Source organism: Pristiophorus japonicus, chromosome 1, assembly GCF_044704955.1.
Source record: "Pristiophorus japonicus isolate sPriJap1 chromosome 1, sPriJap1.hap1, whole genome shotgun sequence".
Lineage (NCBI taxonomy): Eukaryota > Metazoa > Chordata > Chondrichthyes > Pristiophoridae > Pristiophorus > Pristiophorus japonicus.
In genome coordinates this window covers 342,271,879-342,298,281 of record NC_091977.1, presented here as the reverse complement: position 1 = coordinate 342,298,281, position 26,403 = coordinate 342,271,879, and the positions used below count along the sequence as shown (strand labels likewise).

The following is a 26,403-nucleotide window of genomic DNA, read 5'->3' as shown; positions in this document are numbered from 1 at the left end:
AGTAGTAGAAATGTGGAAAACTCTCCTCCATAAAGCTGCTTGAGGCTAGGGGTCAATTGAAAATGTTAAAACTGAGATTGATAGATTTTTGTTAGGCAAGGGTATTAAGCGATTCAAAACCAAGATACAAATCAGCTATGCTATAATTGAATGGTGAACAAGCTCAAGGGATTGCATGGTCTTCTCCTGTTCCTATTTTCTTACTTTGCTTTCAATGACCTCTTAATGAGGTTAATAGTACTGCCAGCAGGCACTTTAAAGATATTTGCAATAAGCTGTTTAAAAGCTCTGAGGCACTGCTAACAGTGGACCCAAGTTTCGGGCCGCGCCTCGAACGGTGCAGCCCCGACCTGGACGCCCGTTTTTCGCGCCACAAAGTGCGCCTAAAAAAAACTTCCAGATTCTCCGGCTCCCTGCTGGTCCTCTGGCCCTCCACGTGGCGCAGCACGAGCTGTGGGGGGGCGGAGCTAGGTCCCTGCGCTGAAAACAGTGCCGGGACCTCTGCACATGCGCGCTACAGTGGGCGCGCATGTGCAGTAGCTCCAGGCGCCCAAAACTGTGTGGGAGGGGCCCGAAGCACGCAGCCCCCTAGCCCTGGCCGAATGGCCTGACTGGGGCTGCGTGCATAAGGCTGCCTCCCGACCCGACTCGACCCGCGTTCCCCCCCCGGTCCGAACCGACCTCCCTCCCACCACCCCCCCGATCCGACTCGCGCTCCCGACCCCCCCACCCGGACCCAACCCAACCGGACCTCCCTCGCCCCGCCCCCGACACGAACCGTGCTCCAGACCCCCGCCCCCCTCCACCCCCGGACCGGCTCTGACCCCGACCCGCACTCCCCCCGACCCGACCCGCGCTCCCGACCCAACACCACCTACCTGTAAATCTGGTGCTGGGGACGGACCTTGCCCGAAGTCTTGGGCCCGGCCCGTTCAGCCTCCCTTCTCCTTTCCCCCCCCCCCCCTTCTCCTTCCTCCCCCCCATCTCCTTTCCTCCCCCCCCCATCTCCTTTCCTCCCCCCCCATCTCCTTCCTCCCCCCCCCATCTCCTTTCCTCCCCCCCATCTCCTTTCCTCCCCCCCATCTCCTTTCCTCCCCCCCCATCTCCTTTCCTCCCCCCCCATCTCCTTTCCTCCCCCCCCATCTCCTTTCCTCCCCCCCCATCTCCTTTCCTCCCCCCCCATCTCCTTTCCTCCCCCCCCATCTCCTTTCCTCCCCCCCCATCTCCTTTCCTCCCCCCCATCTCCTTTCCTCCCCCCCCATCTCCTTTCCTCCCCCCCATCTCCTTTCCTCCCCCCATCTCCATCTCCTTTCCTCCCCCCATCTCCATCTCCTTTCCTCCCCCCTTCTCCTTTCCCCCCCCTTCTCCCTCTCTCCTCCCCCTGCCCCCCCCTCTCCCTCTACCCCACTCCTCCCCCTCCCCTCACTATCAGAAACACAGACACTGACAGACAGAGAGTGAGAGACACACACAGACAGAGATAGAGACACACTGGGGGTGGGGGCATCCGAGCACGCTGTTGGAGGACTCCCGGTGCTGCAGTCGGTAAGTAGAAAATGTTTTATTTTATTGATTTAAAATAAAAAATTATTTCTTATTAATTTTTTTGTTGTTTTATTGATGTTTTTATCATTTATTATTGATGATGGCTCTATTTGTAAAACTGAAGTGTTTAATGTTTGTAAACTTCCCTTTTAAACCCCCCCCCCCCCCCCATTCCCTACGCCTGATTTGTAACTTACGCCTGATTTTCTAAAGTGTAGACAAGGTTTTTTCGAGCGTACAAAAATCTTCACTTTCTCCATTCTAAGTTAGTTTGGAGTAAGTTTTCACTGCCGAAACTTTGAAAACAGGCGTAAGTGGCCGGACACGCCCCCTTTTGAAAAAAACATTCTGTTCCAAAGTGAAACTGTTCTAACTGACTAGAACTGGAGCAAACTAAATGCCGAGAATTTGAATTTCTAAGATACTCCGTTCTACACCAGTTGCTCCAAAAAATCAGGAACAACTGAGGCCGAAACTTGGGCCCTATATATTTACATCTCACTGATGGGGATGGAAAATCTCACCGTTTGCTTGTTTAAATCATTGCAAAGGCGGCCAAAATAACCCAGATATTTATTTGCCAATATTATTTTCAATACAGATTACCAAAGCAGAGAATGCACATCATTTTCAGAACCTGAAAGGTAGTTTGCGTTTTGTTTCTGATGCAAGATTTGGAATTGAGTACACATAATACTTTGGTTTCATTGCCATAGATCTGTACGTCACTTTCTCAAAACAGTCAAATGGCGCTATCGGCAAATCAGGGAGTACACATTTACAGCTCTTAATTTGGTATGGTTTCTTGCTCTTTGAGCTGATACCCTTGACCATTAGGAGACTGTGGCCACTTGAGAGGTACAAAATGAGCATTGTTGGAATTTGGCTAGTTTTCTGCTCGTAAAGCTAAAAAAATCCTTTAGAACAAACTCATCCAGTGGGACACTGAAGCAATTGCCATTTCAATTCTGTGCAGTTTTTTTTTTCAGAAATAAAAGGCCCAGTTTCTAAAAGTGGGAAGCATTCCTTCAAAATAGCAATTACAAAGATTTTTTTTAAAACTAGACATTGCTGTTTGAAATATTGCATGTCCCAGAATGGATCATTTGCATGACTCGTTTGCATTAATTCCAGTCATTTAAATGTTTTATGGTGTTTAATTTTAGATTTTCATAATTCAGAAATTTTACTGTTGTATAAAAAGCAATCATCTGATTTCAACCTCATGTAGGTGTTATGACCAATATGTTTTTGTTCTGAGTCCCAGAAAACAATTTGTAATTTCACCACTGTCTCGAACATGAATTGGTGATTACTCTGTCACTCTCGAACTATATCTCAACAACAATAACTTGTGTTTTATATAGCGCCTTTTAACGCAGTGAAATATCCCAAGGCACTTCACAGAAGTATTATAAGCCAAAAATTTGACACTGAGCCACATAAGGAGAAATTATGGCAGGTGACCAAAAGTTTGGCCAAAGAGGTAGGTTTTAAGGAGTGTCTTAAAGGAGGAGAGGGGTAGAGGCGCAGAGAGGTTTAGGCAGGGAATGGGGCTGAAGGAGATTAGAGATAGGGTGGGGCGAGGTCATGATGGAGGGAGTTGAAAACAAGGACGAGAATTTTGAAATCGGGGCGTTGATTAACCAGGAGCCAATGTAGGTCAGCGAGCACAGGGGTGTTGGGTGAGCATCGTGTGCTGAGAACACCACAGCAGGTCGGGGCTATAAATAGAGCTGGAGCGCCGGGCCCTGGAACATCGTGGGCGAAGGTGCGGCGATTGAGGGTACGGAGCCCAGAAGAGCCGAGGGCCCAGGGGCAGCACGGGCCTGCCCACACTGCGATATGTGTGCGCACTAGCTCCGTGCAGCAGAGCAGGTTTCAGTCGTCCTGGTTCAACCCTTGCCACTGGATAAAGGCCTAGCTCTGTCGAGCCCGTGTGGTGGCTGACGTGCAACGGTCACCACAAGTTAAAACAAAAATCCACGCACAGGCACCTTCCACCCCCTCAATTGGAATTCAGGACTGGAACATTGGGTCCTTCATTGAAACATCTGTGAACTCTTGTAGCACGTCATCCTCGTTCAAGGGACTGCCTCTGATGTTGGGTGAGCGGGACTTGGTGCGAGTTAGGACACGGGCTGCTGAGTTTTGGATCACCAAGTTTACGTAGGGTAGAATGTGGGAGGCCAGCCAGGAGTGCAGGAATAGTCAAGACTAGAAATAACAAAGGAATGGATGAGGGTTTCAGCAGCGGATGAGCTTGAGGCAAGGATGGAGACCAGCGATATTGCGGAGGTGGAAATAGGTGGTCTTGGTTATGCTGCGGGTATGTGGCCGAAAGCTCATTTTAGGATCAAATATGAAACTTAGGTTGCGAACAGTGTGGTTCAGCCTCAGACAGAAGTTGGGAGTAGATTGGCGTCAGTGGTTAGGGAACGGAGTTAGTGGCGGGGACCAAAAACAATGGCTTTGGTCTTCCCAATATTTAATTGGACAATATTTCTGCTTATCTAGAATTGGATGTTGGACAAGCGGTCTGACAATTTAGAGACCGTGGAGGGGTTGCAAGAAATGGTGATGAGGTAGAGTTGGGTGACATCAGCGTACATGTGGAAACTGACATGTTTTCGGATGATATCGCCAAGAGGCAACATGTAGATGAGAAATAGGAGGGCGGCCAAGGATAGATCCGGGAGGGGGGCGCGGGGGTGGGGGCAAAAGAGAAGCCATTGCAGGTGATTCTCTGGCTATGGTTAGATAGATAGGAATGGAACCAGGTGAGTGCAGCCCCACGCAGCTGGACGACGATGGAGAGGTGTTGAAAGATGGAGTGGTCAGCTGTGTCAAAGGCTGCAGACAAGTCAAGAAGGTCAACGAGGGATAGTTTTCCTTTGTCACAGTCACAAAGGATGTCATTTGTGACTTAGATGTGAGCTGTTTCGGTACTGTGACGGGTGTGGAAACCGGATTGGAGGGATTCAAACATGGAGTTGCGGGACAGATGGGCACGGATTTGGGAGGTGACAACACGTTCAAGGACTTTGGAGAGGAAAGAGAGGTTGGAGATGGGGTGATAGCTTGCAAGCACAGTAGGGTCAAGGGTTGTTGTTTTTTGAGAGGGATGATGACTAGATTTCCGGGGGAAGGGCGACAGTACCCGAGGAGAGAGCACCGTTAACAATATCAGCAACCATGGGAGCCAGAAAAGGAAGTTGGGTGGTCAGCAGTTTGGTGGGAAAAGGGTCAAGGGAGCAAGAAGTGGGTCTCATGGACAAGATGAGCTCAGAGAGGTCATGAAGGAGATTGAAGAGAAACTGGAGAAAGATGTGAGGCTAGGGTAGGGGGAATCCTTAGAGGAAGTTTGGCCTGGTGGGCTAGGAGAAGGAAGGGAAGAGGCAGAGGCGGCTGAATGGATGATGTCAATCTTGGAGACAAAAGTCCATAAGCTCCTCACACATTCTGTCAGAGGTGAGGGTGGAGACTGAAAGGTGTTTATGAAGATGGTTAGCAGTGGAAAATAGAAGCTGGGTTTTATCTTTGTATTCCAGAATGATTCTGGAATAGTGAGCAATTTTGGCAGACGAGAACAGGACCTGATAGTGCTTTATGTGGTCCAGCCAGATCTGACGGTGAATGACTAAATCAGTTGTCTGCCATATCTGTTCACGTCTGCATCCTCTGGACTTAAGGGGGCGAAGTGAGGGCTGTACCAGGGGAAACAGCTAGGGTGAGAGAGAGTAATTGTTTTAATAGGGACTGGGGCATCAAAGGTGGTGGTGAGGGTGTGATTGAGCAGATTGGTAGCTGCAGAGATATCATGGTGAATGGAGGGCCAAAGGCTGGACAGTTGGGAGTTCATAAGTTCATGCATTTGTATAATGCACCCAATGCTTTCATGGCATGAGATTGCTGAGAGTTGAAGATGCTCCAAGCTCTTTAGTTTGGTTTCAAAAAGGAACAAATGAATTCCTCTTTAAATTTCAGGCAGTTGCTCCCCCCTTTCCCTCACCTCAAATCAAAACCAAGATGAGACCACTTTGTATTCTTACTAATGCTCTCTTTGCATTGCAGACTAAGTATTGTGAAGGTTTCTCACAGATGACTGGTTGCTTGTTTATGTGTGAAGTTTCTGTTTGGTAGAATTTATTCTGAGGCTTCAGAGTTGTCGCTTTTTGAAGGAACCCTACTCGAGATCGCTATTGCGTTGGTGATATAGCAGCAGGGATGCCACAGACAGGGTTGGGGATTTGTTACTCCTGTACTGTTTGAGATTGTATTATGTACTTGTATCTAGATCCAGCAGAGGGAGTTAGTCATGGCGGCAATACCGCCATTCATTGGGCAAACAAGCTTAAAAACTGGGTGATTTTCAAGTTAGAAAAATGTCTGTTGCATCAAAAGAATGAAGAATAGAATGATCTTGAAAAGGGAGTGATTTCAGTTTTATTGGGGTCTAGTTCCATACACAGGAATGCTCCCATCCCAATCCATCTTTAGTTCTGGCCATGAGTTGTTATCTGGATGTGTAAAACCTCATTGTAACCCTGCCTAATATAAATCGTATCCAATAAGTCTTGCCTAATACAAATTGTATCAATATGTTTTTTCTCAATTTTTCTTAAAGGTGCAATGATAAAAACATGAAGTAATGTGCGTGTTCTACTTAATGCACTGTACAGCGATTTTTAATCTGGTTTAAGAAAATTCAAATATCTAGAGGTAGAAATTGGCTAGCCCCCAAAAATGGACATAGTATGCAATTAACCCACTCCCGTTCATTGCATTGCAGGCAGCATGGAAAATTTGTGCGGCCTGCTACGTTATATGATTGTTGCGTGCAGCCAGTGCCTCCCACGCTGTTCATTGGCTGCGTGCATCAGCACGGGCTCTGATATTGCTAGTGCTACTTAAAGGCAACCTGCACCTCTTTAAAAGGGAGGTGCATTGTGGTTGAAAGAAGTGGTAGGAGTAATTTGAAAACTCAATCTGCGCTGTGATACTTTGGTGAATGGCTGAACATGCGAGTGTGTGCATCAAGATTTTCAGATACCGCACTGGAGGTCTTGGTGGAAGAGGTGGAAAGAAATCTTGTATCCGTGGGGGGGCAGAAGGCCCTCCAGACATATGCTCGGCAGGGCAGTGGGATCAAGTAGCGATCGAAGTCAATGCCAGGAGTGTTGCTCCAAGAACATGGATGCAGTGCAAGAAGAAGCTTAATGATCTTGCACGAGTTGTCAAGATGAGTGAGTTCATCTTCAAATGGCACATCCTACCAACTGCAACACTAGCCTCATCCACTGATCAAATCACCACACTCCCATCACTTGTTTATCAACAATCTCCATCAATCAGTACTCAACCCTTCAATTCATATGCTTTACCTCACCCTCACACACTTAGTAATGTAGCAAACCTCGCACCCAGAACTCTCAGCTCGCACACGTTGGCAGCTATTCAACCCTGACAGCCACATCACCCAAACATATTACACAACACTCACTGACACACATCCCTCTTTCTTGCAGAAGGTGGCACAGGCAGCAGGAAAGAACTGGAGGAGGATGAGCACGCCTGCCTGTTTTAACCCCATCATTGAAGCTGTGGCCTCTAGTGGAGCTGAAGTGATCAAAGATGGGGGTATCTGTATACCTAATCCTCCTCTCCCCATTTCCCAGTGTCAGCTGTTGCTCAGTGGGTAGCACACTCACCTCTGAGTCAGAAGATTGTGGGTGTAAGTCCCACTCCAGGGACTTGAGCATATAAATCTAAGCTGACACGCCAGTGCAGTGCTGAGGGAGTGCTGCACTGTCTGAGATGCTGTCTTTTGGATGCGACATCAAATCGAGGCCCTGGCTGCGCTCTCTCGGGTGGACGTAAAAGATTCCATGGCATTATTTCGAAGAAGAGCAAGGGAGTTATCCCCAATGTCCTGGGCAATATTTATCCCTCAAATCAACATAACAAAAAAAACAGTTTACCTGGTCATTATCACATTGCTGTTTGTGGGAGTTGCTGTGTGCAAATTGGCTGCCGCACTTCCCACATTACAACAGTGACTACACTTCAAAAGTACTTAATTCTCTGTCATCATCATCGTAGGCAGTCCCTCAGAATCCACTCTATAAATGAGTCCTTGGGTGAACAGTCCAATATGAGAACCACAGTCCCTGTCACAGGTAGGACAGATAGTCGTTGAGGGAAAGGGTGGGTGGGACTGGTTTGCCGCATGCTCTTTCCGCTGCCTGCGCTGGATTTCTGCATAAACTCGGTGATGAGACTCGGTGTTCAGCGCCCTCCCGGATGCATTTCCTCCACTTAGGGTGGTCTTTGGCCAGGGACTCCCAGGTGTCAGTGGGGATGTTGCACTTTATCAGGGAGGCTTTGAAGGGTGCCTTGTAACGTTTCCTTTGCCCACCTTTGGCTCGTTTGCTGTGAAGGAGTTCAGAATAGAGCGCTTGCTTTGGGAGTCTCATGTCTGGCATGCGAACAATGTGGCCTGCCCAGCAGAGCTGATCAAGTGTGGTCAGTGCTTCACTGCTGGGGATGTTGGCCTGGTCGAGGACGCTAATGTCGGTGCGTCTGATTTCCCTGGGGATTTGCAGGATCTTGCGGAGACATCGTTGGCGGTATTTCTCCAGCAACTTGGTGTCTACTGTACATGGTCCATGTCTCTGAGCCATACAGGAGGGAGGGTATTACTACAGCCCTGTACACCATGAGCTTGGTGGCAGATTTGAGGGCTTGGTCTTCAAACACACTTTTCCTCAGGCGGCCGAAGGCTGCACTGGAGGTGGTGTTGAATCTCGTCGTCAATGTCTGCTCTTGTTGATAAGAGGCTCCCGAGGTATGGGAAATGGTCCACGTTGTCCAGGGCCGCGCCGTGGATCTTGATGACTGGGGGGGCAGTGCTGTGCGGCAGGGATAGGTTGGTGGAGGACCTTTGACTTACGGATGTTTAGCGTAAGGCCCATGCTTTTGTACGCTTCAGTGAATACGTTGACTATGACTTAGTATTTGCGCAGACGCAGTCGTTGTCTGCATATTGTAGCTCGATGGCTGAGGTTGGTGTGGTCTTGGACCTGGTCTGGAGACTCCAAAGGTTGAACAGGTTCCCGCTGGTTCTGTAGTTTAGTTCCACTCCAGCGGGGAGCTTGTTGAGTGTGAAGTGGAGCATGGCAGCGAGGAAGATTGAGAAGAGGGTTGGGGCAATGACGCAGTCCTGCTTGACCCCAGTCCGGACGTGGATTGGGTCTGTAATGGATCCGTTGGTAAGGATCACGGCCTGCTTGTCGTCGTGGAGCAGGCGGAGAATGGTGCCGAACTTTTGGAGCCAGCCGAAACAGAGGACGCTCCATAGACCCTCGCAGTTGACAGTGTCAAAGACCTTTGTAAGGTCGATAGGCCATGTATAAGGGCTGTTGCTGTTCCCTGCATTTTTCTTGCAGCTGTCACGCTGTAAAAATCATGTCCGTTGTGCCCCGCAGGGGATGAAATCCGCACTGTGACTCCGATAGAAGCTCCTCAGCCACAGGGAGAAAACAGTTGAGGAGGACTCTAGCGACTACTTTCCCAGTGGCTGATAACAGGGAGATTCCTCTGTCGCCGCAATACATGTCCCCTTTTTTAAAAAAGATGATCACGATCACTGCATCTCTGAGATCTCCCGGCATGCTCTCTTCCCTCCAAATGAGAGAGATGAGGTCATACATTCGTGCCAATAGTGCCTCTCCGCCATACTTCAGTGCCTCAGCAGGGATTCCATCCGCTCCTGTAGCCTTGTTGTTCTTATTTAATTCTCTGTAAAGCACTTTGAGATATCCGGTGATCATGAAAGATGCTATATAAATATAAGTCTTTCCTTTTTCTCCCTCATCCAGCAATCTCTTCTGACTTAGAAGCTGCAGAGGGTGTAACCATGCACTTCTTACTTTCTCCTTTTCCCCTCACCACACCCCAACCCTTGTCCCTTTTACATTTCGGATAACCAAGAACTGGAGTCATCCCAGTCAGTGGAGGAAGAGGAAAAAGACAGTGAAGATGAAGAGACACTGGCACTCAGTCACAGCCACCAGCTCAGATACTGACGCTGGATAGTTTAGAGGCGAGGATAGAGGAGGGATTTGCATGTGGTGAGACACTGGGTGCCAGTGTGCAGGTGCTAGTTCACCGGAGGGAGAGATCCCTCACTAGTTCTGCTGCAGAGGAGTCAGATGAGGACCTCAATGTGCCAGGCGACAGAAAAAAGCTGATGGATGTACATAACCAAATGCTTGGTGCAGCAGAAAATCTGCACTCAATGTCAAAGAGCATGGAGGAATCCAGCAACAACTTAGTCCAGGATTTTCTGCAGACCTATGGGCCCATTATTTCCAACGTGGAATGGGTGGTCACCTCCATCAGCATATCTGTGAAACCTACCATGATGCAGCGTCTGATGGCTGACATTACAGCTTCCATCAAAGGTCTGAGTTCTGCACTCGAAACTCAGACTGCTGCCATCATGACTCTGGATGCCACTGTTTAAAGGGGCTTCCAGAACATCGCAGCAGTCCATCAATCTGTTCTCCAACAGATCGGTAGGTTTGCTGAGGTGCCACCACGGGAGAGTGGCAGTGGCTCCATGGAGCACAAACGTGATTTCCCCTCTCGGGATGACAGCATTCATGCTGTCACTGTGCCATTGCCCTTGTTGCCTGAGAGCCAGCCAGCCCATACTGCTGCCACCCAAGCAGAGATGGCACAGTATGACCACAGATCTTCTAGGACCAGAGCTGCTCAAGGTCATCCTCCAAGGCCACCTGCAGTCTCCTCAATTGAAGGTCAGCAGCCTTCCACCACCGATGCTGCAGCCAGAAGAAATAATCCAGTATCTAAGTAATTCATGATCCCTTTCAGTGGCACTAGCGTGGGTCTTTCATGCCATTTAACATTGTGTTCAGCTGTGCGAGGTTAAGTCATGATGTAGGCTAGAACGTGGTGTTTGAAAAATGGTGGCGCTGATGTCAAATCGGTGTTGCACACAGATTGGCATCATAATCTGCCTGCTCTGCATACTGCTAGTGGTCATTCGGTGCGCGTGCGCAGACCCCTTTACCAAGATGGCGTCCGGCGCACTTGCCGGTGGCTGTGTTCACGCGCATCTCTGACCCCATTTTTCTATCATTTGGGCGCTGCATAGCGCCTAAAATATGGGCGCTACAGAGCCCAATTTCTCCCCCTACCGTTTAGATTTGCAGTCTGTCGACTTTTGTAGTATGTATTGCTGTTCCTTGTAGTAGGGTTGCTCTGTACTGAATGTGTAATTTTGGCTTCCTGCTGAGCATCCAAGTGCCTTAACGTTGGTTTCAAATTGAAGTAATGCAGAAAATTATGTAGTTCGCTCATTTTTAATGCAGTTAATTTCAATCTTTGTGGTTTTAATAGGCTGAGGTTAGTGACAGTCTTAATTGAATTAAGCAGATAATCTAACTGTATAAGCAGAATGTATGAGAAGTTTACAAAGCTGAAGTGCTGTCCTTATAATGATCTGTGTCCTTCTTTAGGATCTAAAGTAGCTGTTCAGTCTGGAGGGCCAATTTCATGAATGCATCCTCCTGGTGAGAAACTTTCCGTTTTGGAGCATGTATCGGGAAATGTGCTCCCCATGATTTTCTCTCCATTAAGGATGGAAAATCCTGGGAAATATGTCAGTGATATTCTGATGTATGCCCCAATGCCTGAGGCTCCCTGCAGGGAGCAGAATTTCATAAAATCGGCCCTTTGGTACTTTGACCAAATATGCTTGTTCAAAAAAATCCAGTTCACTGAATATATGGGTTTCTAATTTTTCACAATTTTTATTGAGTTTTTACTATTATTTTTTTTTACAATCCGTAGAGATAAAAGGAAACTTTGGAAATGCTGCAAATCTGATATTAAGAACTGGCAATGCTGAAAAAGCAGAGTAGATTGATCAGCATCTAAAATAGATATCGGTTAACATTTTGGGTGCAATCCTTTATCAAACTGTCTGATATTGACCTATCTTCCTCTTTAGCAGCTGATCTGATCATGCTGCTGTGCATTTTCTAGTTTGTTTTCACATTAGTTTTGTTTGAGTTTAGTAGAGCATTTTATGCCCTTGTTTACCAGTGTGGACATTGCACCTGAATGTACTCATGAAGATGAATAGTGATCTGGTCAAGCTATACATTTTAGTATTGTCTTCAATTCCCAAGAGAACCATCCATGTCATGATGGCAAGGAAGGGCCAGGAGACTGACCCCTAGTGGGACTTCTGCAAATATGAGAGAAATACTCAAACTCTTCAATTTGGATAGGCGGCAGATGAGAGAGCATTTTATTGAGTACGTGGAATGGAAAAGGTTAATTAAACCACAATGTAAGACAAGGGAATATAAATACAAACTGATGTTAGGAATCACTTCTTCACAGTAATTAACATCTGGAATGGTAGCGGGAGCAAAAAACTCCCAAGTCATCCAGAGCATCATTAATGGTGTGATTGGGAGGATTCTCTCTCATCTGTATTCACTTTACACGAAGTATTGTATGTTTTCCACCAATTAGCTGTTTCAATTCTTGGTGAATGATGGAGTTAGAATAACGAGGAGTACATTTCCTAGACGTTATTGCAAAAGATATGTGGTTCAACACTTGTGTATTTTTAGGAAGGCCTGTAATTTGCTAACAAAACACTGACTCAGCACACGTTCAATGTATTTTACATTTAGTGCAGTTCTGTTCTTCTTGCTTTCCTTCCTAAGTTTTGGATCACCTGCCGTTGACACTCAATCTAGATAAAATGATATTTTGCTATCTAATGGAGGAGTAATTGTCCTTGTTTTCTATTTGATTGTCCTAGCACTACCTCTCATACCTGAAAGTACACAGTTTAATGATTAGCCTCTTTCAGGATTCTTGAGCTCTTCTCTCCCATACAAATTATGGAAGACCTGTAACATTTCGAGCAGCTCCGTGGACTGGTGTTTCTGAACATTTTACTACCTCAGCTAACTAAGTTATTACTTATTCCGAAGCAAGATGTGGGCTATACTGTACTCCACTTTGCATAGAAGTGGACAAAACAGATTTGATGCGACTGTTAAAGGACAGGTGGGTACAGAGCTGCCAACGGTGGGGTCGTTCCGAGTGATAGTTTGATGGTCAAGAATTATAACACATGTCGCTGTGTTTATATTTTTAACAGTGGCATACATTGAAATCTGTTGAGGTTTTAAGGCAAAATAAGATTTTGTCAATTGAAAAGAATGTTTACAAACATGAATGCGGTGAGGCCATTCATTACACTCCACAACTATGATCAGCTTCATCAATGAAGAACCTTGTAGCATGATGCTGTGAATCAACTGATTGCCTCTGGTTACTCACAGGAAAGCAATTGCAATCATTCCTCTGTTTCAGACTTCCCATTCTTAACCATCACCCTGCAGAACTATTCCTTGCTGTACAGAGTTACCTATGCTATTGTGAAACACAGTTAGCGATTTGGGAATAGGTTTGCTGATTTTTAAGGTGTAGTTGAAAGCATTGTGTCTTGTCCAATGAACACATCACTTAGTCAAAGCAAGGTGTGGAAAGATGTGGACTATACTGTACCTGCCTGTGGCTCTAAATCTAGATAAAATGACACTTTGTTATCCAATTGAGGAGTAATTGTCCTTGTTTTCTATTTATTTGATTGTCTTAACACCACCTCCCATACCTGAAAGTACACACTATATTTTAGAGCAACCATGAGCATTTTTTAAAAAAAAGCTCCGATTCAGATAGAGGGCTTCTTCTGTGCTATTCTATAATAGCATAAACTCCGGGAGTCTCATTATGACCTGTAGGCGCTGATCTTTTGATGGGTAGCTCCTTGCCAGTATGCATTTGGAAAATCAGGCCTATAGTATAATTTGCAGTCATTTCTCCTGTGGAAAGGGCTTTACCAGTTGTTTTGTTGCACATTTTGTTTCCTTTAAGTTGATGTAATGCTTGGTTGTACTTCACTTTTGTAATTGATATTAGTTTCCCAACATGGTCTTGTCTCTTTCTATCTTTATAAATTCCTCTAGGGTTATAACTCCTCTCCTTCCCCCCCCCCCCCCCCCCCCCACCTCTCTTTCTTTTAATCATCCTCTGACTAGTTTCTTGTTTGTCCCCAACCTCTCTTGCCCCACCATTGGCAGCCATGCCTTCAGCCACTTAAGCCCACTCCCTAAACCTCTCTGCTCTCTAGCTCTCTTTCCTCCTTTAGGACTCACCTCAAAACCTACTACTTTGAACAAGCTGTTGATCACCCCTCTAAATCTTTCCATCTTTGGCTGGCGTCTGTTTTTCATTACTGCACTGTGAATTGTCTTGGGGCATTGTTCTATGTTAAAATCGTTGCATTAATGCTAGTAGCTGTAGTTCAAAATCTTTTATTTTTCTAAGAGAGTTTTCCTTTCTTCTCATTTCAATGCCAGGATTCATTTCAGTATTCATTACTTTTTACTTCAGTTTTTTTCCTTTTGAAGAGGTGGGGTGTTACTAATATATCTTATATATATGAGTATGTTTAAACATTATAAATGGTTTACATAGAAACTGTAGTGCATGATTGAGGGTTCTTAAAATTCTTTGCTTGAGAACTTTTTTTTTTTAAGCGTGTGTCGAGCGGTGGAAAAACATTACAGTGGTAACTGAACTCCTTTTCCAGCATCCGATTTAAAATCTGAGATTTTAGAACCTATTGCAGTATATGATTGTTGTAGTATTAGTAGCTAATGAACGGTGCTGCTTATACCTGTATATGTCAATTTGCACTGTAACAATAAAGTTGGGTCAAAAAAGCAACTGAGAATAGCTTTTAAGTACCTGAATTGCTATACGTCTGTTTTAAAGCCTGAGCTTGGTGCATTATTCTTATGGGACTTTGTTTGCTATGTAATACAGATACAGAATAATGGCTTGGGCAAGCAATTACTTGCATTCTTGGTTGGTGTTTCTGATTACAAAGTGGCTACGTCACCATGTTTAAATATTGCAGATTGAGCCTTAATTGTTCACTAACCCACCCACTTCATTGTCTGTGTTATTGTTTTGTCTCCTGATTCTGTATTGTTGGAATAATTTAAATTGGTTTGGGAAAAAAAACTGTTCCTGTTTTAAATGTTTTTTTTTCTGCATTTGATTTAAGTTTTTCCAAATAGAAAGCAGGTATTGCATAAAAAGTGCCATGGAACATTTCACAATTTATTTTCATTTTATGTAGACTAAGGAAATACAAGATGGCTGGAGTTGGAGCATGGAGAAGTTTGTAGGCTAATTACTTTCTGTAAATAATAAAGCTTTTGTTTTAAAATTAAAGTGCATACACATTCTTTAATGTACTCATTGTATTGGAAATTGGTATGGCAAGAAAATTGAAATGGTAGGAAAATTGAATGAAACTGGTGTCTGGATGTGGACGTGTAGTGGTTATAACTATTAGACTTCTCATCCAGAGGCCTGGACTAATCTAGAGAATTTGAATTCAAAGCAGTTTTGAAACAAAAATTTGGTCTGTGCCAGTGTTTCCCTCCATGGGCTACCTACTCTAATCCCTAACTGCCACTCTTCTCATACTCTTTAATATTCTCTCTCTCTCTCTCTCTCTCTCTCTCTCTCTCTCTCAAGCAACTGTTAAATTCCCTTTTAAAATAATTTATAGACTCTGCTTTATGACAGTAAATTCCACATTCAGCAATGTCAATAGCTGCAGCTCAACCGCTCATTAATTTTCTACCCATAAGCAGCTGTCTCCAACTGGTGTACCTCGGCACGAGTGGCCACTTTCAGATGTGAGCCTAAACTCGCTTATAAGTCTCAGTCTTGGTTCAGTGGTAGGACTCTCTCCTCTGAGTCAGAAGGCATGAGTCAAGTCCCACTCCAGAAACTTGAGCACGTAATCCAGGCTGACACTTTAGTGCAGTACTTTGGAGTGCTGCACTGTCGGAGGTGCCATTTTTTGGATGAAACACTAAACCAAGGCCCCCATCTTGGATGTAAAGGTTCCCATGGCACTATTGGAAAAGAGCAGGGGAGTTCTTCCAAGTGTCCTGGTCAATATTTGTACCTCAACCAATACCTAAAAACAGATTATTTGGTCATTATCACATTGCTGTTGGAACCTTGCTGTGTGCAAATTGGCTGTCGCATTTACCTACATTACAACAGTGACTACACTAAAGTGCTTTGGAATGTACTGAGGTCATGAAAGGTGCTATATAAATGCAAATTCTTTCTTTCTAAACGGAGAAAATCAACAGGTCATTAGACTGTGAAGGCATCGCAGCAGAGCCCGATCCTCTCCTCACCCGACACCCACACCTGCACATTTCTGGTGCTCCTGCTGCCACTCCGGTTGAAATCAGCAAATTCAGCTCCGACTTGGGCTTGACCCTTGGATCTTCCTGGTGTTCCATGGTCCGTTACCCAGTGTGCAACCACAATTTACTAACTGAGCTGTCAGGTGAGGCAAGTGCATGGTATTGTCCTTCTCGCCACATGAACTCTACCTAGTGGTCCAGGTCACTTATCTGCATGTTGATACTTCATGTATTTCAGTGGAAGATTCAGCCTACGTAACTACTGTTAAATATTTCAGATCTGATTCCTGCTCTTACTGTGCATCAAGAATATTTAAAATATGATTTTGTTGTTGCAGTAACAGTGCTAATCCAAAAAGTAACACTGGAAACATTTACTTTATCCAGAAAAATGTTGTAGAAGATTAATCAGTTCTGTGGATCAATATACTAATATTTTGCTGCTATAAATTTATAAGGACCGTTGATGCAGTGAAATTCTCACAGCATATGCTAGAATGTATCACTGATTTAATAAGCACTGGCCTATTTGTGGATTGTTCTTTTAAAGTGCAGTTCTATCTATTTTATCTAAATGCAAATGTTTGCACATCATCCTGTGGCCAACCGCTTTGTGATGTTAGCCTTACGCTAAACATCCGTAAGACAAAGGACCTCCACCAGCCTGTCCTCGCCGCACAGCACTGCCCCCTAGTCATCAAGATCTATGGCGCGGCCCTAGACACCGTGGACCATTTTCCATACCTCGGCAGCCTCTTATCAACAAGAGCAGACATTGACGACGAGATTCAACACCGCCTCCAGTGCAGCCTTTGGCTGCCTGAGGGAGAGAGAGTGTTTGAAGACCAGGCCCTTAAATCTGCCACCAAGCTTATAGTGTACAGGGCTATAGTAATACCTGCCCTCCTGCATGGCTCAGAGGCATCGACCATGTACAGTAGACACCAAGTCGCTGGAGAAATACCACCAACGATGTCTCTGCAAGATCCTACAAACCTCCTTGGAGGACAGACGCACCAATGTTAGCGTCCTCAACCAGGCCAACATCCCCAGTATTGAAGTACTGACCACACTTGATCAGTTCCGCTGGGCAGGCTACATTGTTTGCATGCCAGACACGAGACTCCTAAACCAAGCGCTCTACTCGGAACTCCTTTACGGCAAATGAGCCAAAGGTGGGCAGAGGAAACGTTACAAGACACCCTCAAAGCCTCCCTAATATAGTGCAACATCCCCACTGACACCTGGGAGTCTCTGGCCAAAGACCGCCCTAAGTGGAGGAAGTGCATCCGGGAGGGCGCTGAGCACCTCGAATCTCATCGCCGAGAGCATGCAGAAGCCAAGTGCAGGCAGTGGAAAAAACATGCGGCAAACCTGTTCCACCCTCCCTTATCCTGAATGACTATCTGTCCCACCTGTGACAGGGACTTTGGTTCTTGTTATTGGACTGTTCAGCCGCCTGAGGACTCATTTTTAGAGTGGAAGCAAGTCTTCCTCGATTCCGAGGGACTGCCTATGATAGTTAACCAATCTCTGAAATGTTTCAATAGGTAATAGCCAATAACATGAAAATAATCTTTTAGCAGTAGTAGCATTATTTGTATTGTATGTGGCAATTAATTTTCCAGCTAATTTTTCAAACATTTGTATCAAAGTTTTCTTAAAGAATACATGGAAATCTTACCAATGTAGTGATACACAATTATAGTATGTGTGGAATGAATAACTGAACTATATAACTAAAGTAATAGATGGGTAGAGTAGTGTAGTGGTTATCGCAGTGGACTCGCACAATATAGAGGTTGAGAGTTCAATTCCCACCATGGTAAATTGCGAAATGAAATTCAATAAATCTTGTTATTTGTGGATTGGCAAATTGTCGCAAAAACCCAATTCGTTCACGAATGACCTTCAGGGAACCTACTACACCTGGTTAGGCCTACTTCTGTGTAAGGGGTGGTCCTGGGGGTCAGGTTCACCTCTAGAAACATAGAAACATAGAAAATAGGTGCAGGAGTAGGCCATTTGTCCCTTCGAGCCTGGACTGCCATTCAATGAGTTCATGGCTGAACATGCAACTTCAGTACCCCATTCCTGCTTTCTCGCCATACCCCTTGATCCCGCTAGTAGTAAGGACTAAATCTAACTCCTTTTTGAATATATTTAGTGAATTGGCCTCAACAACTTTCTGTGGTAGAGAATTCCACAGGTTCACCACTCTCTGGGTGAAGAAATTCCTCCTCATCTCGGTCCTAAATGGCTTACCCCTTATCCTTTGACTCTGACCCCTGGTTCTGAACTTCCCCAACATTGGGAACATTCTTCCTGCATCTAACCTGTCTACACCCATCAGAATTTTAAATGTTTCTATGAGATCCCCTCTCATTCTTCTGAACTCCAGTGAATACAAGCCCAGTTGATCCACTCTTTCTTGATATGTCAGTCCCGCCATCCCGGGAATCAGTCTGGTGAACCATCGCTGCACTCCCTCAATGTCCTTCCTCAAGTTAGGAGACCAAAATTGTACACAATACTCCAGGTGTGGCCTCACCAAGGCCCTGTACAACTGTAGTAACACCTCCCTGCCCCTGTACTCAAATCCCATTGCTATGAAGGCCAACATGCCATTTGCTTTCTTAACCGCCTGCTGTACCTGCATGCCCACCTTCAATGACTGATGTACCATGGCACCCAGGTCTCGTTGCACCTCCCCTTTTCCTAATCTGTCACCATTCAGATAATAGTCTGTCTCTCTGTTTTTACCACCAAAGTGGATAACCTCACATTTATCCACATTATGCTTCATCTGCCATGCATTTTGCCCACTCACCGAACCTATCCAAGTCACTCTGCAGCCTCATAGCATCCTCCTCACAGCTCACACTGCCACCCAACTTAGTGTCATCTGCAAATTTTGGAGATACTACGTTTAATCCCCTCGTCTAAATCATTAATGTACAATGTAAACAGCTGGGGCCACAGCACAGAACCTTGCAGTACCCCACTAGTCATTGCCTGCCATTCTGAAAAGTACCCATTTACTCCTACTCTTTGCTTCCTGTCTGACAACCAGTTCTCAATCCATGTCAGCACACTACCCCCAATCCCATGTGCTTTCACTTTGCACATTAATCTCTTGTTTGGCACCTTGTCGAAAGCCTTCTGAAAATCCAAATACATCACATCAACTGGTTCTCCCTTGTCCACTCTACTGGAAACATCCTCAAAAAATTCCAGAAGATTTGTCAAGCATGATTTCCCTTTCACAAATCCATGCTGACTTGGACCTATCATGTCACCTCTTTCCAAATGCGCTGCTATGATATCCTTAATAATTGATTCCATCATTTTACCCACTACCGATGTCAGGCTGACCGGTATATAATTCCCTGTTTTCTCTCTCCCTCCTTTTTTAAAAAGTGGGGTTACATTGGCTACCCACCACTCCATAGGAACTGATCCAGAGTTTATGGAATGTTGGAAAATGACTGTCAATACATCCGCTATTTCCAAGGCCACCTCCTTAAGTACTCTGGGATGCAGTCCATCAGGCCCTGGGGATTTATCAGCCTTCAATCCCATCAATTTCCCCAACACAATTTCCCGACTAATAAGGATTTCCCTCAGTTCCTCCTTCTTACTAGACCCTCTGACCCCTTTTATATCTGGAAGGTTGTTTGTGTCCTCCTTAGTGAATACCGAACCAAAGTACTTGTTCAATTGGTCTGCCATTTCTTTGTTCCCCGTTATGACTTCCCCTGATTCTGACTGCAGAGGACCTACGTTTGTCTTTACTAACCTTTTTCTCTTTACATAGAAACTTTTTCAGTCCGTCTTTATGTTCCCTGCAAGCTTCCCCTCGTACTCTATTTTCCCTGCCCGAATCAAACCCTTTGTCCTCCTCTACTGAGTTCTAAATTTCTCCCAGTCCCCAGGTTCACTGCAGGCTCGAGGGGCTAGATGGCCTACTCCTGTTCCTAATTCTTATTTCTGGCCAATTTGTATGCCACTTCCTTGGCTTTAATACTATCCCTGATTTCCCTTGATAGCCACGGTTGAGCCACCTTCCCTTTTTTATTTTTACGCCAGACAGGGATGTACAATTGTTGTAATTCATCCATGCGGTCTCTAAATGTCTGCCATTGCCCATCCACAGTCAACACCTTAAGTATCATTCGCCAATCTATCCTAGCCAATTCATGCCTCATACCTTCAAAGTTACCCTTCTTTAAGTTCTGGACCATGGTCTCTGAATTAACTGTTTCATTCTCCATCCTAATGTAGAATTCCACCATATTATGGTCACTCTTTCCCAAGGGGCCTCGCACAACAAGATTGCTAATTAATCCTCTCTCATTACACAACACCCAGTCTAAGATGGCCTCCCCCATAGTTGGTTCCTCGACATATTGGTCTCGAAAACCATCCCTTATGCACTCCAGGAAATCCTCCTCCACTGTATTGCTTCCAGTTTGGTTAGCCCAATCTATATGCATATTTAAGTCACCCATGATAACTGCTGCACCTTTATTGCATGCACCCCTAATTTCCTGTTTGATGCCCTCCCCAACATCACTACAACTGTTTGGAGGTCTGTATACAACTCCCACTAATGTTTTTTGCCCTTTGGTGTTCTGCAGCTCTACCCATATAGATTCCACATCATCCAAGCTAATGTCCTTCCTAACTATTGCATTAATCTCTTCTTTAACCAGCAATGCTACCCCACCTCCTTTTCCTTTTATTCTATCCTTCCTGAATGTTGAATACCCATGGATGTTGAGTTCCCAGTCCTGATCATCCTGGAGCCATGTCTCTAATCCCAATCACATCATATCTGTTAACATCTATTTGCACAGTTAATTAATCCACCTTATTACGATACTCCTTGCTACTCTGACCTACTTGAGCAGTTCGAATCGCTCCCACTCCCTTGGGTTCCAGACTCTGGATTTATTTGGGGAGTGTGATAAAATGCAAAGGACAACTGGATTGATGCAAAAGAACTTTGCATTTTCTTATCTGTAATAAGATCAATGTCAAACTTATAATCACTCCAATAAAGAACAATGCATTCAAAGGGGGTTACAGTAAAAATTACACCTCCCACCTCCCAATACCTAATCCTAGCTAGGTTAGACTCCAGGGTGGGCAGGGACAATGCTTACCAATCCTTTCTGGTCAGTTAGCGGTAGTTCGCGATTTCGGGGTTCGTTGAATTCTGTAGGTTCTGCTTGCCGTACCCCGAACGTCGGAGAAGACTTGCTGCGCAATCTTCAGTTGGGTTGAGTCCGCTGATGCGGTAAGGCGTGTTTTTGATCTTTGGGGTAAGCACCCGGTTTCCTTAATTTAGAAATAGGTTCAAAGTCTCTCGGTAATGTTTTCACCTGTTGGTAGTCAGGACTTAGATTGTAGAGTGGAAACTTTCGATTCTTCGGTTTCTTCCTGTTGAAGTTTTGCTTCGAGTTTGGTTTTTCGATGGTACCACGTTGGCTGTGATCGGTTGCAGCCGCGATGGTGGTATTCTTCCTTCCTTCAGGACTTTGAGGCTGGAGAAGTTAGTTTACAACTGCCGAGTTGGTTTCTCTCCCTGTCTTGATGGCATACTCGCAGAATAGCACCTGGTGTAGCATGGCATACCCTCTGTTAAAACAGGGGGCCAGTTATACGGTTTGAGTTCTAATCTTCGCGCCAAATCAGTTCAGAGTTCTTTGTTTAAATTTGGCGGACTTGACTTTTCTTTCATATTTTGGCGGACTCGTTAAGTTAATATGTCTAGGGTGGGTTGCATTTCTAAAACTGTTTCCTGATGGAAATATTAGCTTGGTAATCGCAATGTCCTTTTGTGCTTGGTTTTTCGCATACAGGCTGTAGTGGGCCCTTTTGATCATCATGTTGTTGAAGATGGCTTTTCTCAGTTTGGTTTGATGGCTGGCCGTCTGAGTTATTGTTGTATGTAAATGTCTCTTGTGGAGAAGGGTTTGTGAATGTCCATTCCTCCAGACATTTTAACTTGGTTCCAACACACAGACAGTTCCAATAATTAAGTTGACCTCTTTAGTTCCTTAGGCCCACCCACAGGCTTGAATTTGTCTTGTAAAAGTCCAAAATTCGATTAAAGTTCGTAGTTTCTTCCATAAGCACTTTAGGATTTCAAACTTTCCAGTAGATAGTCCCAAATTAAATTTCCTTTCGAATGAGCCCAAACACTGGGGGGGTTTCTCGTGAATTTTGCACCCTTCATCTATCTCTTGTGGACATTATCCTCTTTGAAGTGGCCTAGCAAGCCATTCAGTTGTACAACCAATCACTCAAAGAAGTAGTATTGGCTGATCTGGGAGGGCAATAAATGCAGCTTTTGCAGTCGTCCATGTCCCAAGAGCAAAATAAAAACAAAAAAGAATTGTTAGGCCATATAAGAGTGAAATCAGGAAGCATTTTTTCCACACAGTGTAGTGAAAATATGGAACACTCTCCCTAAACTTATTGGTTCTGTCTTCACGAAGGAAGACACAAATAACCTTCCAGAAGTACTAGGGGACCGAGGGTCTAGTGAGAAGGAGGAGCTGAAGGATATCCTTATTAGGTGGGAAATTGTGTTGGGGAAATTGTTGGGATTGAAGGCCGATAAATCCCCGGGGCCTGATCGACTGCATTCCAGAGTACTTAAGGAAGTGGCCCTAGAAATAGTGGATGCATTGGTGATTATTTTCCAACAGTCTTATCGAATCTGGATCAGTTCCTATGGACTGGAGGGTAGCTAATGTAACACCACTTTTTAAAAAGGGAGGGAGAGAGAAAGCGGGTAATTATTGACCGGTTAGCCTGACATCAGTGGTGGGGAAAATGTTGGAATCAATTATTAAGGATGAAATAGCAGCGCATTTGGAAAGCAGTGACTGGATCGGTCCAAGTCAGCATGGATTTATGAAAGGGAAATCATGCTTGACAAATCTTATGGAATTTTTTGAGGATGTGACTAGTAGAGTGGACAAGGGAGAACCAGTGGATGTGGTGTATTTGGACTTTCAAAAGGCTTTTGACAAGGTCCCACACGAGATTGGTGTGCAAAATCAAAGCACATGGTATTGGGGGTAATATACTGACGTGGATAGAGAATTGGTTGGCAGACAGGAAGCAGAGAGTCGGGATAAACGGGTCCTTTTCAGAATGGCAGGCAGTGACTCGTGGAATGCCGCAGGGCTCAGTGCTGGGACCCCAGCTCTTTACAATATACATCAATGATTTGGATGAAGGAATTGAGTGTAATATCTCCAAGTTTGCAGATGACACTAAACTGGGTGGCGGTGTGAGCTGTGAGGGGGACGCTAAGAGGCTGCAGGGTGACTTGGACAGGTTAGTTGAGTGGGCAAATGCATGGCAGATGCAGTATAATGTGGATAAATGTGAGGTTATCCACTGTGGAGGCAAAAACGCGAAGACAGGATATTATCTGAATGGTGGCAGATTAGGAAAAGGGGAGGTGCAACGAGACCTGGGTGTCATGGTTCATCAGTCATTGAAAGTTGGCATACAGGTACAGCAGGCGGTAAAGAAGGCAAATGGTATGTTGGCTTTCATAGCTAGGGGATTTGAGTATAGGAGCAGGGAGGTCTTACTGCAATTGTATAAGGACTTGGTGAGGCCTCACCTAGAATATTGTGTTCAGTTTTGGTCTCCTAATCTGAGGAAGGACGTTCTTGCAATTGGGGGAGTGCAGTGAAGGTTCACCAGACTGATTCCTGGGCTGGCTGGACTGACATATGAGGAGAGACTGGATTAACTGGGCCTTTATACACTGGAGTTTAGAAGGATGAGGGGGGATCTCATAGAAACATACAAGATTCTGACGGGATTGGACAGGTTAGATGCGGGTAGATTGTTCCCGATGATGGGGAAGTCCAGAACCAGGGGACATAGTCTTAGGATAAGGGATAGGCCATTTAGGACTGAGATGAGGAGAAACTTCTTCACTCAGAGTTGTTAACCTGTGGAATTCTCTATCGTAGAGAGTTGATGCCAGTTCATTGGATATATTCAAGCGGGAGTTAGATATGGCCCTTACTGCTAAGGGGATCAAGGGTTATGGAGAGAAAGCAGGAAAGGGATACTGAGGGAATGATCAGCCACGAATGGTGGTGCAGACTCGAAGGGCCGAATGGCCTACTCCACCTATTTTCTATGTTTCTAAAAACCCGTGGAGGCTAGAACAATTGCTGTGCATAAATTGCAGCATTTTCCTACATTACAAAAGTGACTACACTTCAAAGTACTTAATTGGTTGTAAAGTGCTTTGTGATGTCATGTGGTAAAGTGCAATATCAACCTCGGTGCTTTCCTTTCCTGAAAAAATGATGTTCCCATTGGTCAGCCCAATACTGTCCTTTGCTTTACAATATGTGACAGTAAATTGACACTTTCACTTGGAAGATGTTGTGCAAAAAATGTTGTACTGAGCTGTGCTATGTTGACATTGGATGACCAAATGGAACATTTTCTACTTGCTGACACAACCATTCTTTTGCTTGGGTAACAAAATACACAATATATTTTTAATTACGTAGCAGAGAAAAGGCCACTGAGCCAATCCAAATTTCTGTCATCAAGATTCTATATCGGATCTCTGTATGACTGCTATCCAGCTTACATACTCCAAACTTAAATGACTGCACTCTGCTAAATCAGGAATCAATTCCTGTTGAATGGTTCAATTTAGTCAATATTAACAATGTTGGGTCTTGCTGATGAAGGTGCTATGCCTTTCGCCTTTTTAACCTGTTTGATCCACTGGAGGCCACGTAGAATGTTCCCCATATTCTCTTCTCTATTCCAAGAGTGGGCACTGCCAGATTATTATATTCTGGGAATATAATAATATATTTCCAGAAACTAAGGCCCCAAGTTTCCACATGATTTGCTCCTGATTTTTAGGAGCAACTGGTGTAGAACGGAGTATCTTAGAAATCGGAATTCTCCACATTTAGGGCCCAAGTTTCCACACGATAAAAAACGGGCGCCCCTCCGAGCTGGGCGCCCGTTTTTCGCGCTGAAAACGGCGCCGGAAAAAAAAACGCGCGATTCTGGAGCGCCCTCCCCATCATCGGCAATAAATCCAACCTGAATAAAAATTTATAAGCAAAGAAAAGATTAAATCAACCATGTTCCTACCTGTGTGAAAGTACTTCAGGCAGGCCTTTCATGTTGGAGACAGGCAGCGGTGTAGCGTCAGTGTCTTGACGGCAGCGGCAGCAAGCTTCGAGCTGAGCTGCAGTGCTTGAGACAGGCCTTCATTCTCTTCGTGGCTGGCCGCGAAGAAGCAGCACCAGACGGACCCGAGGCCATTCGGCCATGAGATATCAGCAGCGTCAGTGGCTGGCCGGCAGCCGAAGAATCAACGCAGGACACACGCAGCTCATTAAGGTTCTTGAGGCCATTCGGCCACGCTTTAGGGGCGGCGTCAGTGGCTGGCCGGCAGCCAAAGAATCAGCAGCGGACGGACATGAGGCCATTCGGCCATAGGATATCAGCGGCGTCAGTGGCTGGCCGGCAGCCGAAGATACAGCAGCAGCCTTCGAGCTGTGAGGGGGACTGAGGCCATTTGGACAAGGAGAGGCAGCCACATCGACAGTTTTATATTTAAATTTGCAGAATGGGTGCTGCATTGTCAACACCACGTATTATTGCAAAGTTGAATTGGCACTCTTATTTCTCCAAACACACAGTCCTTAATTTGCATGCACCAATGCAGCACCGGTTCTGCAAGTTTAGCAGTGAAAAGCTGAACTCGCTGATTTCAGCAGGTGATTTATTCAGCAGTACTGCGAAAAGCACTCCCTCACACAGAAATATCAAAAAAATTAAATTACAAGCCTTTGCAGGGGTCCAAGAAACAAATCTTCACTTTTTCTGCAGTATTTTAAAAAATGGCCGAGTGCCAATGTTTGTGTGAGACTGCGCGTGCGCGCACGCTCCAACGCGCACGCGCAGGGTTGCCGGCACCACGAAGGCTAATTTAAATTGTATCCACCTCCTGCTGCTTAGAAAATCGGCACGAGTGTTAGGCTCCGCTCCCTGCTGCGAAGAGCGCGCCGCGCCAAGGAGCTCGAGAATAATCGGATTTTTTTTTAGGCGCAGTTTTCGGCGCGAAAAACAGGCGCCCAGCTCGGAGGTGTGCCGTTTTCGCCGCGGCACAAAACTTGGGGCCTAAATACTTACAGTAAATACTGCAGTATTACTACTCAAACTAGTAATTTTAAAACTAATACTGTAGTCTGAAACTCTTAATTATTTACAAATAAGATAATTGCAGAGAAGGAAAGGCTGTGTGGATGAAAGTCGTTTCTAAGTAGTTGAAGATAACATTGGCGAGATTATTGGTAACTTTTTTTTTGTTTTCAACATTTTACATTTTTCTTCTGTTTGCTGTAGATTAAATTTTTTTGAAATTTATTATTGGATAATTTCTGGGATTTGATTGGTTGCTTTTTCGTGGCGGTTG

The 26,403-nt window shown here is 45.1% G+C and overlaps 1 protein-coding gene across 11 annotated transcripts in view; it reads left to right on the top strand.

The window, feature by feature from the left end:
- The window catches only part of LOC139273211 (cAMP-regulated phosphoprotein 21-like), a 705,332-nt gene that overhangs the window by 65,893 nt on the left and 613,036 nt on the right, over positions 1-26,403 (top strand). The window contains exon 1 of one of the 11 annotated variants that reach the window (XM_070889829.1): positions 15,867-16,048. The exons of the other annotated variants lie outside the window; for them this stretch is intronic. The gene's annotated coding sequence lies outside the window, so the exon portion shown is untranslated. Of the gene's footprint in view, positions 1-15,866; positions 16,049-26,403 lie in introns of those variants that run through there. 11 annotated transcript variants of the gene reach the window in all.